Here is a 15,240-nt window from a genome sequence, read left to right as displayed (position 1 = left end):
AAAACAGGAAATTCATCAAACTAAAAACATATCTAGAATTTACCTGAAAACTCCACACTCCTACCAAGTTACTATTATAATGGACTCTCTGGTCTTTGGAAACTTATTTGGGACTGATAAGCTGACATACACATGTGACAGGTATTGCCAATCACAAGTTTCACTAGATATGCTATGGCACATGAATGTAGAGGTCATTGACTAGCTACATCTGTCAAGAGAGCACTGTTGGGACCCAATTGCTGTTGGGTACTTAACAGAGACGACAGTACTACCGGGCGCCAACAATGGAATTTCAGGTGGAATTACAAGGTAAGCAATAATTTTTGGTATTCCCTCCTCTGTGTCCATTTCGTAAGAATACTGTACAACTTAAATAATACCTACAACTTCTGCAGAGAACATCATCACTGTAGGCAACTTGCCAAAGACTGATGGGATTAATGGAGCTGTGGCATTAGAATGAGCTGTGATTCAAAATATAAGTAATGATTTTTTGTTTTTCACTACTCTTTGGACATTTTTCACAAATACTGGAAAATCATTTTCCTCAGTTGGGCCCACCTTCCGAGGAGTCGCAAAGGGCTTGGGTTGGGTCCACCCTCCGAGGTGTCGCAAAGGGCCTGGGTTGGGTTCACCCTCTGGGGATTTGCAAAGGGGCTAGGTAGGGTCCACCAACGAGGAGTCACAAAGGGCCTGGGTTGGGCCCACCTCCGAGGAGTCGCAAAGGGCCTGAGTTGGGCCCACCCTCCGAGGAGTCGCAACGGGCCTGAGTTGGATCCACCCTCCGAGGAGTCGCAAAGGGCCTGAGTTGGGCACACCCTCCTAGGAGTCGCAAAGGGCCTGAGCTTGGCCCACCCTCCGAGGAGTCGCAAAGGGCCTGAGTTGGGCCCACCCTCCGAAAAGTCGCAAAGAGCCTGAGTTGGGCCCACCCTCCGAGGAGTCGCAAAGGGCCTGGGTTGGGTCCACCCTCCGGGGAGTCACAAAGGGCCTGGGTTGGGCCCACCTCTGAGGAGTCACAAAGGGCCTGGGTTGGGCCCACCTCCGAGGAGTCGCAAAGGGCCTGAGTTGGGCCCACCCTGCGAGGAGTCGCAAAGGGCCTGAGTTGGGTCCACCCTCCGAGGAGTCGCAAAGGGCCTGAGTTGAGCCCACCCTCCTAGGAGTCGCAAAAGGCCTGAGCTGGGCCCACCCTCTGAGGAATCGCAAAGGGCCTGAGTTGGGCATATCCTCTGAGGAGTCGCAAAGGGCCTGGGTTGGGTCCACCCTCCAGGGAGTCGCAAAGGGCCTGGTTTGGGCCCACCTCCGAAAAGTCACAAAGGGCCTGGGTTGGGCCCACGTAGGAGGAGTCATAAAGGGCCTGGGTTGGGCCCACCTCCAAGGAGTCACAAAGGGCCTGGGTTGGGTCCACCCTCTGAGGAGTCATAGAGGGCCTAGGTTGGGCCGAGGAGGCACAAAGAGCCTGGCTTGGGACAAGGAGTCGTAAAGGTCCTGGGTTGGGCCGAGTCACAAAGGGCCTGGGTTGGTCTGAGAGTCGCAAAGGGCCTGGGTTGGCAGAGGAGTCATAAAGGGCCTGGGTTGGACCCACCCGGCCTGGGTTGGACCCACCCTCTGAAGAGTAGCAAAGGACCTGGGTTGGGCCTATTCTCCGAGGTTTCGCAATGGGCCTGGGTTTGGGTTGGGCTCACCCTCCGAGGAGTCACAAAGTGCCTGGGTTGGGCCCACCCCCCAAGGAGTGGCAAAGGGCATGGGTTGGGCCCACCTTCTGAGGAGTTGCAGAGGGTCTGGGTTAGGCCCACCCTCTGAGGAGAAGCAAAGGGCCTGGGTTGGGCTCACCTTCCAATGAGACACAAAGGGCATGGGTTGGGCCCACCCTCCTAGGAGTCGCAAAGGGCCTGAGTTGGGCCCACCCTCCGAGGAGTCGCAAAGGGCCTGAGTTGGGCCCACCCTCCGAGGAGTCGCAAAGGGCCTGGGTTGGGTCCACCATCCAGGGAGTCGCAAAGGGCCTAGGTTGGGCCCACCTCCGAGGATTCACAAAGGGCCTGGGTTGGGCCCACCTCCTAGGAGTCGCAAAGGGCCTGAGTCGCAAAAAATGTCAATATCACTAATGATTTGGTCTAAAATCCTAAATAATATTAAATGATAAATCTTCACTTTTGGTCGATACTGTGATTTAGTACAAGAAATGTATCACAATTACAGTCTACTCTTAGCTACTTTTCCTAAATTATGAGTGAATAGATCAGACACACCTAGTAAAAAATATATTGAAAAAATCAGCCTCTTCCATGACCCCTTTAGCTGTCCTTTCCATCTCCAAGAGAGGTGTGTTTTATGCCATTTTAGCACAAAAAAGTTTCATCCATTTTCTCATAATTTAAGAAACCTTGAATTCATGTAATCTTTGTCTTCAGGACTCCTCTAGCCTGTGAACTGAGTGTTAATCAGGTTACATATCAAATTTCTATGTTTTAAAGTCTTTGTCTAAAAATTATCAAAACTGGCCATAAAACAGGAAATGCATCAAACTAAAAACATATCTAGAATTTACCTGAAAACTCCACACTGCTACCAAGTTACTCTTATAATGGACTCTGTGGTCTTTGGAAACTTATTTGGGACTGGCCAGCTGACATACACATGTGACAGGTATTGCCAATCACAAGTTTCACCAGATATCCTATGGCACATGAATGTAGAGGTCATTGGCTAGCTACATCTGTCAAGAGAGCACTGTTGGGACCCAATTGGTGTTGGGTACTTAACAGAGACGGCAGTACTACTGGGTGGCAACAATGGAGTTTAAGGTGGAATTACAAGATAAGTAATAATTTTTGGTATTCCCTCCTCTGTGTCCATTTCTTAAGAATACTGTACAACTTAAATAATACCTACAACTTCTGCAGAGAACATCATCACTGCAGGCAACTTGCCAAAGACTGATGGGATTAATGGAGCTGTGGCATTAGAATGAGCTGTGATTCAAAATATAAGTAATGACTTTTTGTTTATCACTACTGTTTGGACATTTTTTTCACAAATCCTGGAAAATCACTTAAAAATATCACTATAACTTATGTGCAGAGTAATGGGTCAAACATATCAAATTTAATATCACAATTTGAATTGAGAAGAAAAAACTTGGCAACATATACATTACATATATACATGATTAGAAAATACTCTTGATCTATAGTCTACTTAAAAGATTAAACAAGTGTTACATTATGCTGAAGATAGTCTATAACAACCCTATTATTTGATGTCACAAAAAATGACAATATCACTAAAGATTTGGTCTAAAAGCCTAAATAATATTAAATGATAAATCTTCACTTTTGGTCATTACTGTGATTTAGTACAAGAAATGTATTACAATTATATTCTATTCACCATCCGAGGAGTTGCTAATGGCCAGGGTTGGGCCCACACTTTGAGTCGAAAAGGGCCTGGGTTGGGCCCACACTCCAAGTCGCCAAGGGCCTGGGTTGGCCGAGGAGGCACAAAGAACCTTGGTTGGGTCAAGGAGTCGTAAAGGGCCTGGGTGGGCCGAGGAGTCGCAAAGGGCCTGGGTTTGGAGTCGCAAAGGGCCTGAGTTGGGCCCACCCTCCGAGGAGTCACAAAGGGCCTGGATTGGGCCCATCCTCTGAGGAGTCGCAAAGGGCCTGGGTTGGGCCCACTCTCCGAGGAGTCTCAATGCACGTGAAAATAGCCCCTGCAGGCAGCAATACCAGGACAAGCAGCATGGGTCCTGCTCTGAAGTGGCTACGGCTCCTGATGCATTACTGCGACTCCTTTCTACCTTTTGGGAGTACCCTGTTGAATCCTGTGATATGCTACACCGGGTTGGACTTCTTTATTGCAGATTGTACCAGTGGTGTGCTTGTATCACCTGGAAACATTTCAAAGGCGGGAAAACTCATCTCTTATGAACAGGCTTTGTTACTAAGTCACAGAGGACCCTACATATTGCTCAGTTAGGACCCCTTACATAAAGTCCTTCTTTCTATGCAGGAATAACTCTTCCAGAGGATACCTTGTCGGTGCAACATCTGGCTTTTAAAGGGACTTTCACCAGCTTCTTTCTCCCTAACTAAATTGGTAGCAGTTCCTATAAAATTACAGGATCTGACAGGATCTGACAGGATCCATACTTTTTTTTTTAAATCTCATACATACCTTATATAATTCTCGTATATTCCTGAAATCTAGTAATACCTACTTCACATCTCATTGAGCTTATTCCTAAAAATTGAATTCTAGTACTTCACTTAATTCTCGTATAAACCCTGCCATGGGGCACTTGAACAAAATGGATGCTGCAATACTGAGAAACAAAACTAAGGCTCAAAAAAAGTCTATGTCACACATGGGGGCAATCTCAAAGTCATATGAAGACTTTCCTAGCCTGTTAAGCTCGGGCAAATCGAGATCCCCATTGAAGGGAGATGAGTCGAGGTCTTCCTTTCTAAAACAATTGCAGATTCCAACCTATAGTAAATCTACTAAGGGTGGTAATGGGTCTGGTTTAAAAAATTCAGTGTCAAAATCTCAAACTAACATGCCCTCCTCTAAAGGTAACTCTAAAGGGGCAGCCAGCCCTCCAGATCTGATTAATTATCCTTTAGAGGGGATGGACACCACTATTTCGGCTAAACGAAAAGTTCATAATGTTCAAGAGAGCACACCCCATTCTTGTGCTGCGGATTCTGAAAGTTTCTCAGATGATTATTCCCCTAACAATAGTCCGGATAGACAGAGGGTTAAAAGAACACACAAAACTGTGACAACAATAAAGGCAGTGGCACCCCCTTCATTTGATTTGGACCAATATTTTGGTTCTATTAAACAAGCTACAGAAGGTTTTCTAGCAGGGTTTTCAAATCCTTTAGTGACGCTATGAAAATAGGGTTCGAAACACAAACCAGGACCCTTCAGGACACATGTAACAGTTTTAACCAAAAACTTGAAAAGCATGACAAAAGATTGACTACAGTAGAGGAGGACACTAGATTTCTCTCCAAACAGAATTTGGTCCTTCAGGAAGAGGTCTTATTTCTTAAAAATAAACTAACCGATCTCAAGGATTGAAATAGACAAAATAATTGAAGTTAATTCCGGAATCCATTTCAGCAGAGAGTCTTTCAGGGTACACAAAACACCTATTCAAGAAATTGGTCCCCAACTTAACAGACCTTGAGTTAAATATTGACCGTATCCACCGTCTCCCTCGCACACGGGGGATTTCTCAAGACAAGCCTAGGGCCACCATTTTCAGAGTCCATTTTTTGGCACCAAGGAGAAAATATTGAGGGCTATTAGAGACAGGGGTTCCTTTCCAGACCCTTATGGAAATATAAAGGTTTCCTCTGACTTTTCTAAAACCACGATGGATGCTCACAGGTCTTTTAAAGATACTACCACAAAACTCAGGGAACTCAAAGTCCCCTACAGGTGGGGCTTTCCCACTAAACTGATTATTTGGTATCACGATAAAAATCACATTATCAACACCCCTCAGGAGGGTCAGCGGTTCCTGGCATTTCTCCGAGAGGAACCAGCTTTCAGGGATAAAGATTAAGAATTGAGATGTCTGTTGTTCTTGGGGAGATATCACATCCTTGTTTGTCTCCTCAATAATAGGCTCTGCACGGTAGTGAACACCTTTGTTCCCAATAAAAGACAAATTTCTTTCTTAAATAAACTCCAAAAGAAAATTAACACAATGAAATCCGGGGACCTTGTCATGGTTGGAGACTTTAACATAATACCCAACAGCAGCTTGGATTCTACCTTATCGGTCAGGTACAAGGTCCCAGTACTAAAAAATTAGCTTATTCAAAATGAATACTATGACACATTTCGCTGCCTTAGTGCGTCTTCAAGGGAATACACCCACTATTCGGATGTCCATATGACATCCTCACGAATTGATCTGATTCTTACCAATATTTTTATATTGACTAAGTTTCAAAGTATTAAAATCTTGAACAAGTCATTATCTGATCATTCCCCGGTCTTAGCACAATTCACACTAGGCCCATCCCCAGAGAATACCTGTCTCTGGAAAAACAACCCATCACATCAAGAGATTGAAAATCATATTGTCAACTTCTTCAATGAAAACCAATCAGAGGAAATTGATATTTTTACACTATGGAACGCCCACAAGGCTGTATTACGGGGAAATCTCATCCAGATTTCCTTGAGGTATAAAAAGAAAAACAGAGAAAAAATTGCCACATTACAAAAACTGATCAATAACAGAGAGGAACAACAAAACAATTTGGCACTTCCTTCCCCTGCCCTTCAAGGGTAAATCTTAAAACTTAGACAAAGCCTAAGACTCGAAATTAGCCAAGAATACGAGACAGTAATCAAGGCCTCAAAATTTAAGACTTACACATCATTGAACAGACCCACCAGATACATGATGGTGAAACTGAAACTGGGGAGAGTTAACAGAAGAATAAACAAGATAGTCTCCCTCTCGGGCGAACCCAAAACACACCCTAAAGATATTACCAACTCATTCGCAGAATTTTACCAGCGTTTGTATAATCTTAAAGATGACCCTGGGGCCCCTGTTGTAAACCACAAATCTATTAATAATTTCCTGGCGGACATCAACCTTCCCAGGTTGACTCAATCAGACTTGGAGCAAATAGACAGCCCCTTCTTGGAAGGGGAATTATTGTCCGTTATCAATAAATTAAAAACCCAAAAATCCCCTGGACCGGATGGTTTCTCCTCCAAATATTTCAGGACCTTTTCTAAAGCCTTGATCCCACATATGGTCTCAGTATTAAATCCAGCGTCCTCTTGGGGCTCCTTCCCAAAAGAGATGCTGGAAGCTGTAATTGTTCTGATTCCAAAAGCGGGGGGGACCCGGAGAGGATGCAAAATTACATGCCAATATCACTCATAAACATTGACAATAAAATTTATTCTAAATTACTTGCCGAATGGTTAAAAAATATACTCCCTCGATTGCTCTCCGATGACCAGATTGGCTTTGTGGAGGGACGTCAGGTGGCGAATGATACAAGGAGAGTTTTGAATTTACTTACCAGGGCAAATCTATCCAAAACTAGATCGGCGTTTCTGGTGTTGGATGCAGAAAAGGCCTTTGACAGGCTGAATTGGTCTTACCTGGAAGCAACTTTAACTAAATTCGGTTTTAGCCAAGGATTCTTGTCATTGGTCTTTGCGTTATATTCTGCCCCCACCACCAGAATTCATGCTAATTGCCTCTCAAACTCATTCCCCATTTCGAATGGAACAAGACAGGGGTGCAATTTGTCACCCTTGCTCTTTGTATTAGCGATAGGGCCACTGGCTGAAAAGATCAGATCCAATAAGAATATTGCAGGATTTGATTTCCCCTCCCGTCGTTTTAAAATTAGACTATTTGCCGACGGCCTCTTTTTGACCCTACTGGACCCCTTGAATTCCATCAGAGTACTTGCTGCAGACTTGGAAATGTTTTCAAGGGCCTCTTATTTCAAGATTAGCTCTCACAAGTCAAAATTCTTGACCCTCAACATGACTAAAACGGAAATCGAGGAGCTAAAGAGAAGTACTGAGTTTGCCTGGGAAGATAAAGGGTATGTTCATCTTGGAATCACTTTAGCTAGTTCTAGCCAAGCAACTGTCAAAGCAAATCTAAGTGGAATACTTGCAACTGTCTCTCAGGATATTTCCTTTTTCAGGCAAATTGAACTCTCTATGTTTGGTAGGGTGATGGTTGTGAAATCCATCATTCTGCCCAAAATACTCTTTTTTTCGGACGGTCCCGATCACTCTCCCGTTTCAATCCATACAAAATTTGCAAAATCTGCTAAAATCATTCGTGTGGAATAACAGGAGGCCTAGGGTGCCAGCAGAAATTCTATATAAACATAAGAGCAGAGGAGGTACAAGCATGCCTAACCTGCATGCATACTATATGGCCTTATTAATTAAGCAGAGCTGATATTGGCTCCTACCTGGAGAGAGACATAAGTAAATTTAGCTCTCTAAAACAGTTGCTTTTCTACTTCTTGTTTCAAGAGCCTCGAAAGGTATCTTCCCATCCTATTTTCAGTCCCATCATTTCTGCATGGAGATCACTGATCAAACCATATAAAAAATGTAACAAAGTTGAACAAGCCTTGAGGTTTCCGCTTTGTGTAGTGGCTTTAATATTTGACTTCCTTCTCTCAGAAATCTGGAGTAATTTAGGTATTAAAAAAATAAAAAACATAAACGATGTGTCTAATTTTCTCACATTCAGCAAAATAAAAGCCAAATATAATGTCCCTTCCTCTGAATTTATCCCTTTCTTAATGCTGAAAGATAAGGTACAAAAAATCCTATTAGGCAAAGCATTTAATTAAGAAATTGTGTCTTCACTGCTGTGCAGCCTAAATAATAAAAATACCTGGAGCTTAAGGAATATATACTCCTTTTTCAACACAGAGGAACTCTCTTGCAAGATCATATATTTAAGGAGATAGGAGACCGACCTTGGGACTGTTGTTCCGATTGAGCAATGGGACATCGCCATAAAAAATACGTATAAATCTACCGTATCAATGACTCTTCACGAGTCTTATTTCAAACTACTTACCAAGTGGTATTACACGCCTATCAGACACTCCCATATTAACCAGGAGAGGATGCGGACAACAGGGGAATCTTTTCCACATCTTTTGGTGTTGCCCGAAAATAAAACGTCTGTGGCTCCGGGTTTCTCGTCATATTGATTCCTTTACAGACAATTTTACCCTGATTCCCCAAAAAGCATTGCTTTCTTTGGACTTTTATCAATTATACCCGTTGGTGAGAAAGGTAGTTATTCACATCCTTTTGGTAGTTAAAAATAACTTGGCTTACTTTTGGAAGAAGCCTGACCCTCCTAAATTTTCAGATGTCCTAGACAAAATCTACCAACTTAATGCTTTCGAATGAAGGTTTGCAGTTAGTAACAATAATATTCTCTCCTATACTAAATAAGTGGAATGTCTGGAACAGTAAATTTAGACGAGTTTAAATTTCTCTCATGCACCTCCTTAAGTGGTTGGACTAGACCGCCTTCTTGTATCTCCTCCTTAGAGGTTCAGCATTATTGTGCTTCTTATTGACATTAGTATTTTGTATACTTATTAATGTATGCATTGTTACAAGGGTTCTCTATTTTTTTATGACCCTTACCCTTCCCCTATGTACATTTAACCTTTTCCCCTCCCTTTTTCTTGTTCCCCCTCACTATCCAACTCCCAGTTTTATAAAAATTTTAATAAAAATATTTAAATACAAAAGATAAGTAATGATTTTTTGTTTTTCACTACTCTTTGGACATTTTTTTTAACAAATCCTGGAAAATTACTTAAAATTTTTTACTATAACTTATAATGGGTCAAACACATCAAATTTAATATCACAATACGAATTGAGAAGAGACTTGGCAACATATACATTACATATATACATGATTAGAAAATACTCTTGACCTACAGTCTCCTTAGAAGATTAAAGAAGTGTTACATTACTATGGTTGATGTCTTGTCTGGAAAGTAGGATTCCTAATCATGCATCTCCTCCTGGTCTGAGTCGTGTTCCTCCTGAAGTCGTGGACAACCAATGTCCTCTGTGTAGAGCTGCTGCAGGAATGGGAGGCCTGACCTCATCGCTGAGGCTCCTAAAGAAGAGGATGCCATTGTGATGTCATGCATAGAATTCCATCCCATTGTGATGTCATGCATAGAATTCCATCCCATTGTGATGTCATTGATCGATATCCAATCAAGGTTCCGTTTTCTATAAGTAGCTGCAGCACACATGCTATAAGGAAACTTATTTTATTATATAAAATAATTTTTTATCTATACTGTAATAATCTGCAGCAGATGAGGGTTGTAATAAAATATTGTGCAATTTCCAGTATCCAATTAGAAAAATTGATTTATTCCGCCTTCTGGATTGCTCTTTACTCTGAATTTACAGGAAAAATCTATATTCAGTGACTACAGATTTCCATTTTAATAAGCAATGAGATAAAAGTTGCTGCTCATAAGAGTCTATGGAGTGGGGAGGAGGGAGGAGATAGAGGCAGGCACAGACATACTAATGCCAGCTCACCTCAAATGACATTTAACATGTTAAAGGGAAGCTGTCATGTTGTACGTGCAGTGTGATCTATGGAAACGATAACATAGAGAAGCTGAGCAGACTCATGTATGTCCAGGGGCGGACCTACAAGTGATTGACAGCTGGTTCTACATGCACATCAGACAGGGAGGACTATCAATCACTACTAGGACCACACACTGGGATATTTGTACAGAAACATCAGGGATTTCAATTAATAAAATGCAAATTTTACTGAAATGTTTCCCAAAAAAATGTTTAGATATCTGATCAGCTCCTCCTGCCCTATAACACTCAGCCACCTGTTCAGATATATTAACATGTCTGTGTGCTTACAAAAGCTGGAGAGAAGAAAGGAAATCTTCTTTTCTGTGTGTAGTGTATTGGAGACATTATATCGGCAAGTCTCCTACTAGAAGTTTACAGTCATTTGCAAGTTAATGAAAGAGCTTGCAGAGGGGAAAACTGGAGAACCAGTGCAGATACACGTTATATATTGACCGGAAATAGTGTTATATCTCATACACCCAAAGCAGCTTATTCTAACAAGTTACTTAAAAGCACAGCTCCCCTTTAATAAAGTGCACATTGATGTGGTCTTTGCCTTTTGGCCCACTGTATTCTTTGAAGTGGGAAATATTATAAGTATTTTCCAGAGGATCTGTTTATAAATAGTTTTTTGCCAAGTAACTGGTGTCCATTGTAGCTGAAATCTATGCCAGCTCATAGCTGGGGGAATTTGTAAATTTTGGTGAATAGATGGCCTACAGATGGCAGGGTTTTGGCTTAAGACAAGAGTATAACATGTCGGATTTCATAAATCCCCTTCTATGTTCTTCTCCCCTGTGCCACTAACCTTTTACTATGGTTGATGTCTCATCATGGAAGGTAGGATTACAAAACATTGTTCTCTACTTTTCAACAAATGTCCTCAGTCCGGCTAGAAGAAATATGCCAAACAACATGGAGGCTGATAAGGTGATGACCAGCAGCTGCTAGTGATGATTGCGACGCCTATGAAATCTCATGATGGCTTCTCCTCCTGGTCTGAGTCGTGCTCCTCCTGAAGTCATGGACAACCAAAGTCCTCTGTGTGGAGCTGCTGCAGGAATGGGAGAACTGACGTCTGCGCTGAGGCTCTAAAAGAACAGGATCCCATTGTGATGTCATGAATAGAATTCCATCCCATTGTGACGTCATTGATCGACATCCAATCCAGCTCAATTTTCTATATGTAGCTGCAACACTTATATACTATAAAAACAGAAATATATTTTCAATAATAAAATTAAAAAAGTATTATTATGCATATTATATTATTCTCCAGCAGGTGAGGTGTGTATTATATTATTCTCCAGCCGGTGTGGTGTGTTTTATATTATTCTCCAGCAGGTGTGGAGTGTATTATATTATTCTCCAGCAGGTGAGGTGTGTATTATATTATTCTCCAGCAGGTGAGGTGTGTATTATATTATTCTCCAGCAGGTGTGGTGTGTATTATATTATTCTCCAGCCGGTGTGGTGTGTTTTATATTATTCTCCAGCAGGTGAGGTGTGTATTATATCATTCTCCAGCAGGTGTGGTGTGTATTATATTATTCTCCAGCAGGTGAGGTGTGTATTATATTATTCTCCAGCAGGTGTGGTGTGTATTATATTATTCTCCAGCAGGTGAGGTGTGTATTATATTATTCTCCAGCAGGTGAGGTGTGTATTATATTATTCTCCAGCTGGTGAGGTGTGTATTATATTATTCTCCAGCAGGTGAGGTGTGTATTATATTATTCTCCAGCAGGTGTGGTGTGTATTATATTATTCTCCAGCAGGTGAGGTGTGTATTATATTATTCTCCAGCAGGTGTGGTGTGTATTATATTATTCTCCAGCAGGTGAGGTGTGTATTATATTATTCTCCAGCAGGTGAGGTGTGTATTATATTATTCTCCAGCTGGTGAGGTGTGTATTATATTATTCTCCAGCAGGTGAGGGGTGTATTATATCATTCTCCAGTAGGTGTGGTGTGTATTATATTATTCTCCAGCAGGTGAGGGGTGTATTATATTATTCTCCAGCAGGTGAGGGGTGTATTATATTATTCTCCAGCAGGTGTGGTTTGTATTATATTATTCTCCAGCAGGTGAGGTGTGTATTATATCATTCTCCAGCAGGTGAGGTGTGTATTATATTATTCTCCAGCAGGTGAGGTGTGTATTATATTATTCTCCAGCAGGTGAGGTGTGTATTATATTATTCTCCAGCAGGTGAGGTGTGTATTATATTATTCTCCAGCAGGTGAGGTGTGTATTATATTATTCTCCAGCAGGTGAGGTGTGTATTATATTATTCTCCAGCAGGTGAGGTGTGTATTATATTATTCTCCAGCAGGTGAGGTGTGTATTATATTATTCTCCAGCAGGTGAGGTGTGTATTATATTATTCTCCAGCAGGTGAGGTGTGTATTATATTATTCTCCAGCAGGTGTGGTGTGTATTATATTATTCTCCAGCAGGTGAGGTGTGTATTATATCATTCTCCAGCAGGTGAGGTGTGTATTATATTATTCTCCAGCAGGTGAGGTGTGTATTATATTATTCTCCAGCAGGTGAGGTGTGTATTATATTATTCTCCAGCAGGTGAGGTGTGTATTATATTATTCTCCAGCAGGTGAGGTGTGTATTATATTATTCTCCAGCAGGTGAGGTGTGTATTATATTATTCTCCAGCAGGTGAGGTGTGTATTATATTATTCTCCAGCAGGTGTGGTGTGTATTATATTATTCTCCAGCAGGTGAGGTGTGTATTATATTATTCTCCAGCAGGTGAGGTGTGTATTATATCATTCTCCAGCAGGTGAGGTGTGTATTATATTATTCTCCAGCAGGTGAGGTGTGTATTATATTATTCTCCAGCAGGTGAGGTGTGTATTATATTATTCTCCAGCAGGTGTGGTGTGTATTATACTATTAGCAGGTGAGGTGTGTATTATATTATTCTCCAGCAGGTGAGGTGTGTATTATACTATTAGCAGGTGAGGTGTGTATTATATCATTCTCCAGCAGGTGAGGTGTGTATTATATTATTCTCCAGCCGGTGTAGTGTGTATTATATTATTCTCCAGCAGGTGAGGTGTGTAATATATTATTCTCCAGCAGGTGAGGTGTGTATTATATTATTCTCCAGCAGGTGAGGTGTGTATTATATTATTCTCCAGCAGGTGTGGTGTGTAATATATTATTCTCCAGCAGGTGTGGTGTGTATTATATTATTCTCCAGCAGGTGTGGTGTGTAATATATTATTCTCCAGCAGGTGAGGTGTGTAATATATTATTCTCCAGCAGGTGTGGTGTGTATTATATTGTTCTCCAGCAGGTGAGGTGTGTAATATATTATTCTCCAGCAGGTGTGGTGTGTATTATATTATTCTCCAGCAGGTGAGGTGTGTAATATATTATTCTCCAGCAGGTGAGGTGTGTAATATATTATTCTCCAGCAGGTGTGGTGTGTATTATATTATTCTCCAGCAGGTGAGGTGTGTATTATATTATTCTCCAGCAGGTGTTGTGTGTATTATATTATTCTCCAGCAGGTGAGGTGTGTATTATATTATTCTCCAGCAGGTGAGGTGTGTATTGTATTATTAGCAGGTGAGGTGTGTATTATATTATTCTCCAGCAGGTGTGGTGTGTATTATATTATTCTCCAGCAGGTGTGGTGTGTATTATATTATTCTCCAGCAGGTGAGGTGTGTATTATATTATTCTCCAGCAGGTGAGGTGTGCATTGTATTATTAGCAGGTGAGGTGTATATTATATTATTCTCCAGCAGGTGTGGTGTGTATTATATTATTCTCCAGCAGGTGAGGTATGTATTATATTATTCTCCAGCAGGTGAGGTGTGTATTATATTATTCTCCAGCAGGTGAGGTGTGTATTATATTATTCTCCAGCAGGTGAGGTGTGTATTATATTATTCTCCAGCAGGTGAGGTGTGTATTATATTATTCTCCAGCAGGTGAGGTGTGTATTATATTATTCTCCAGCAGGTGAGGTGTGTATTATATTATTCTCCAGCAGGTGAGATGTGTATTATATTATTCTCCAGCAGGTGTGGTGTGTATTATATTATTCTCCAGCAGGTGAGGTGTGTATTATATCATTCTCCAGCAGGTGAGGTGTGTATTATATTATTCTCCAGCAGGTGAGGTGTGTATTATATTATTCTCCAGCAGGTGAGGTGTGTATTATATTATTCTCCAGCAGGTGAGGTGTGTATTATATTATTCTCCAGCAGGTGAGGTGTGTATTATATTATTCTCCAGCAGGTGAGGTGTGTATTATATTATTCTCCAGCAGGTGAGGTGTGTATTATATTATTCTCCAGCAGGTGAGGTGTGTATTATATTATTCTCCAGCAGGTGAGGTGTGTATTATATTATTCTCCAGCAGGTGAGGTGTGTATTATATCATTCTCCAGCAGGTGAGGTGTGTATTATATTATTCTCCAGCAGGTGAGGTGTGTATTATATTATTCTCCAGCAGGTGAGGTGTGTATTATATTATTCTCCAGCAGGTGTGGTGTGTATTATACTATTAGCAGGTGAGGTGTGTATTATATTATTCTCCAGCAGGTGAGGTGTGTATTATACTATTAGCAGGTGAGGTGTGTATTATATCATTCTCCAGCAGGTGAGGTGTGTATTATATTATTCTCCAGCCGGTGTAGTGTGTATTATATTATTCTCCAGCAGGTGAGGTGTGTAATATATTATTCTCCAGCAGGTGAGGTGTGTATTATATTATTCTCCAGCAGGTGAGGTGTGTATTATATTATTCTCCAGCAGGTGTGGTGTGTAATATATTATTCTCCAGCAGGTGTGGTGTGTATTATATTATTCTCCAGCAGGTGTGGTGTGTAATATATTATTCTCCAGCAGGTGAGGTGTGTAATATATTATTCTCCAGCAGGTGTGGTGTGTATTATATTGTTCTCCAGCAGGTGAGGTGTGTAATATATTATTCTCCAGCAGGTGTGGTGTGTATTATATTATTCTCCAGCAGGTGAGGTGTGTAATATATTATTCTCCAGCAGGTGAGGTGTGTATTATATTATTCT

General features: G+C 41.4%; 1 protein-coding gene across 1 annotated transcript in view; it reads right to left on the bottom strand.

The window, feature by feature from the left end:
* LOC141088484 (nucleolar protein 14-like) overlaps nucleotides 1-11,228 on the bottom strand; it is a 385,562-nt gene extending 374,334 nt beyond the window's left edge. Inside the window, exons 1-2 of the mRNA XM_073574577.1 lie at nucleotides 10,985-11,228; nucleotides 9,531-9,679 (exon numbers count right to left, since the gene is read on the bottom strand). The gene's annotated coding sequence lies outside the window, so the exon portion shown is untranslated. The remainder of the gene's footprint in view (nucleotides 1-9,530; nucleotides 9,680-10,984) is intronic.
* Between the last annotated feature and the right edge of the window lie 4,012 nt (nucleotides 11,229-15,240).

Source organism: Dendrobates tinctorius, unplaced genomic scaffold (assembly GCF_039654945.1).
Source record: "Dendrobates tinctorius isolate UK_male_01 unplaced genomic scaffold, ASM3965494v1 ptg000039l, whole genome shotgun sequence".
Lineage (NCBI taxonomy): Eukaryota > Metazoa > Chordata > Amphibia > Anura > Dendrobatidae > Dendrobates > Dendrobates tinctorius.
Note: the sequence above shows the minus strand (reverse complement) of the source record. Positions and strands in the feature narration are given on the sequence as shown.